The sequence below is a fragment of the Rhincodon typus genome, chromosome 24 (genome assembly GCF_021869965.1).
Source record: "Rhincodon typus isolate 14 chromosome 24, sRhiTyp1.1, whole genome shotgun sequence".
Taxonomy (NCBI): domain Eukaryota; kingdom Metazoa; phylum Chordata; class Chondrichthyes; order Orectolobiformes; family Rhincodontidae; genus Rhincodon; species Rhincodon typus.
Window position 1 is genome coordinate 46,981,122 of NC_063355.1, and position 3,976 is coordinate 46,985,097.

Here is a 3,976-nt window from a genome sequence, read left to right on the forward strand (position 1 = left end):
CACAGAGGGGACACAGAAGGGACATGGAGGGGGACACAGAGGGGACAGGAGGTTCCATCTGTTTTCCCTCGATCTGAGTGAGTTGGGTGAGGAGACACTAAGCCTCCCTCATTGCCAGTTGGTGGGTATTTGGAGCCTAGTGTGGCTGGGTGACTTCTGGCACAGGGAGAGGAGGGGGCATCGAGGGGAACCATGAGGAAGGAGGGACTGAGGGAGGGTAGGAGGAAGAGAGTGAGCAAGGGAGGGAAGGAAGGACAGAGCAAGGGAGGGAGGGAGCAAGGGAGGGAGAGAGGGACAGAGTGGGGAGTGAGAGAGAGATGGAGTGAGAGCGGGAGTAAAGGATCGAGGTAGTGAGTGAGGGAGAGAGGATTGGAGGGAGTGAAAGAAGGAGAGAGGACTATTTAAATGGTGAAAAATTGCAGCATGCTGCTGTGCAGAGGACCTGGGTGTCCTTGTGCACGAATCACAAAAAGTTGATTTGCAGGTGCAGCAGGTAATTAAGAAGGCATATTGTTGTTCATTGCTAGAGGGATGGAGTTTAAAAACAGGAAGGTTATACTGCAGCTGTAAAGGGTGCCAGTGAGGCCACACCTAGAGTACTGTGGACAGTTTTGGTCTCCTTACTTGAAAAAGGATGTACTGGCACTGAAGGGGGTGCAGAGGAGGTTTACCAGGTTGATTCAGGAATTGAGAGGGTTGCCTTATGAGAAGAGACTGAGTAGACTGGGTCTGTACTCACTGGAATTTAGAAGTATGAGGGGGTATCTTATAGAAACATATCAAATTATGAAGGGAATAGATAAGATAGAAGCAGGGAGGTTGTTTCCACTGGCGGGTGAAACTAGAACTAGGGGCATAGCCTGAAAATAAGGGGGAGCAGATTTAGGACTGAGTTGAGGAGGAATTTCTTCACCCGAAGGTTTGTGAATCTGTGGAAATCCCTGCTCAGTGAAGCAGTTGAGGCTACCTTGTTGTATGTTTTTAAGGTTAAGATAGAAAGATTTTTGAACGGTTAAGGAATTAAGGGTTATGGTGAGGGGGCAGGTAAGTGGATCTGAATCCACGAAAAGATGAGCCATGACCATATTGGATGGTGGACCATACTCAGTGGGCCAGATGGCCCACTCCTGCTCCTGTTTCTTATGTTCTTATGAGAGGGAGTGAGGGAGAGAGGGAGAAAGCAAAGGAGGGAGTGAGGGAGAGAGGGAGGCCCTCAGAGAACTGTATGGCTCCCTAAATGACCCGGACCCCCTGCCCCGTGTAGCTCCTCACACCCACCCCATCACCCCCAGCCGAGGCCCAGCTTTTCCATTGGGTATCTCTGCTAGAGCTGCCTGACCTGCCGGTCTCTGATTGGTGAACAGCAGGTCAGGCCCCCTACCCCACTGCCCGATTGGAAAAATCTGACTGAGGGAGGTAACGCAACATTGTCCCCCTGCACCGCCCCATCCCAACCCACCGTACCCTCCACCCAATGCTGCCTGACCTACTGAGGATCTCCACCATCTTCAGCTTTTGTTTCAGAAATATTTGATTTGATCCCTGGGACACAATTAATATGAAGAAGAAAAAGCCATTTCATTGGCTTGTCAGAGTCTGTGGAAGGGTTTGAGTATTTGAAGCTAAAAATTTCAGGATCCTTGGCTCTGTAATGAACGATGTGTTCGGGGTTATGTGTATCAGGTCAGGACTGAGCCTCTCTCTTGGAATACACTGAGATTAACAGCTTGCTGAAGGAGGTTTTGATCTTTGAAGTTGACCTGACCTCCCTTTCATAATGACCCAGTTAAAAGTAAGTCAAAAACCACAAACCCTCTGGCAGAAGGAGCTTCAGATTAAACGGAGATACTGGAGATTGGCATCTATATTCCATCCAGACTCCAGTTCCAGGGCCTATCTGAGCTGGCAGAGGTCATGAGGAAAATGGGAAACAGGCTGGTGCTTGTGTTCTCCTGGCACTGTGCCCTGCTTGCTGCTCAGACTATCCCTCACATTATTGCTGTCAAATCCTAAACCTAGCCTCAATCAACCCTCACTGTCGATACCTGACAAAATAGACTCAGATCACAGGAAAGGCTTGGGAAGAAAAGGCTCAGGGATTTCAATAGAAAGTCTGTTGATGGAGGGAAGATGACTCGGGGACTCTCACGCTCCCTTCCCAGATTTCTCACACTGCCTGGTTGCTCTGTGTTGTGACATTTCTGATCAGAGGTGAGACCATCTCTGTAGCCCTCTGTCTCACTGATACACTACAGAGGCTCTAGCCGCTGCTGAAGTTCTGAAACCCAGAGTTTGAGCTTGTACAGCTGCTGAGTGAATGACATCTCCTGGGGGAGGTGTTTGTCTGAGGCACATGGACTGTTCATGACCTTACACATGCATATGATGTACCTTCCACTTGTCCCCACTGTCCTGCCATCCCATAACTCTGTAAACTCTTTGTTACCTGCAGAACAAATACAAATGCACTCTAAAAACTTATTAGCTACTTAACATTGCAACTTTATTTTCTTTTGGTTTTACTTCATGTCCCGGAGGTCTATAGCACCAGATTTGGCTATTCAGCCCACATTCACACCGGTCACACACAACTACCCAAACTATTCTAATCCCATTTACCAGCACTTGCCCATAGCCCTGTATACCTCAGCATCAAAACTTTCCATCTAAATCTCCTCTGCTTCAAGAAAAGCAACCCCAATCTGTCCAATTTCTCTCCATAACAGAACCTCTCCAGCTCAAGCAACATCCTGGTAAATACCCTCTATAGTTTCCTCCCCTCTGCTCCTGTTCCTTCCTGAAGACCAAGTAACTGCCCCTCCTTTACAATTATACATTGTTTATTTTTAAGCTATTTAAACACACTCCCTAACTGCAGGTGCTCACCAACCAATAACCTTACAGATTTCCTGCGACATCCATCGTGAATTTTTTTTTGCCCCCAGTCTCTAGCCCTATTGAATGAATCAGTCCCTGTTCACTACGCTCTTGTTATGGAACAGACCAATCCTACTCAAAATATATTCAGGAGATAGCCCAGACCGCAATGTTTTTCTTATTTTAAACGTAATTATAAGGCGTTGCGTTCCAGATGCAATTCGATTGGTCAATCTACTTGACTTTAAGCAAAACACACTTTAATTTTCCAGTACAGTTAAAATACAGACAAAATAAAAAGAAAAGAATTGGCTTAACTGTAACTGTATTGAAATGCTTAACAAAATAATAGATATATTAAGTATGACTAATTAATTGTTCCAATGTAGTAACCACCCATAAACACACCCTTGGCAAAGATAAATTCAGTAAAATAGATTGTCTCAGATGGAATTCTAGCAGCAAGAAGAGAACCCCAGCTTTTAGCTGTAGCAGAGAAAGGAATAAGAGCTTCCACATCCAGCTTCAAGACCACAGCAACTGCAGAAAACTAAACTAAATATCTTGGCTCTGTGGGAACTTGATGCCACCCACTCAGGCTGCTTCTATTCTTCCAACTTTAAACAAAACCCCAAAGCCTTACAGAGTGTTTTTTGGCTTACAGCAGACTGCTTGTCACATCTGCCTCAACCTTTCTTCACAAGAAAAACAGGACAAATACACCTCTTAAAGCCATAGTATCATAACATTGTGTTTTAACCTTGCTGCTCCGTCTCTCTCAATGCTGTGTTTAGAATGAAACACTCCCCACTCACCATGTTTTTGTTAAATTTGCTGCTCCTTTTCTCTTGCCTCTGTGGTTGGTGTGGGGCTTTCCCAGCTGACCATGCTCTGTTTTAAACCTGCTGCCTCCTCTCTCCTCTTCTTCAAATATTTTATAAATAACTATCAGCTTTGTTAACAAACAAAAATTACTGCTTTCAACTTGATTCTGTATTTGATTTTGCGATCAGTGAATCAGTCGGTAAACAAAGGAAGTGACACAATTATGTTCTGTTTAATGAACAGCAGCCGATTGTATTGAAATGTTGATATAAAC

At 45.3% G+C, this 3,976-nt stretch overlaps 1 protein-coding gene across 1 annotated transcript in view; it reads right to left on the bottom strand.

Annotated features, from left to right (window-relative positions):
* ccdc92 (coiled-coil domain containing 92) overlaps positions 1 to 3,788 on the bottom strand; it is a 124,619-nt gene extending 120,831 nt beyond the window's left edge. Inside the window, exon 1 of the mRNA XM_048611468.1 lies at positions 3,693 to 3,788. The gene's annotated coding sequence lies outside the window, so the exon portion shown is untranslated. The remainder of the gene's footprint in view (positions 1 to 3,692) is intronic.
* Between the last annotated feature and the right edge of the window lie 188 nt (positions 3,789 to 3,976).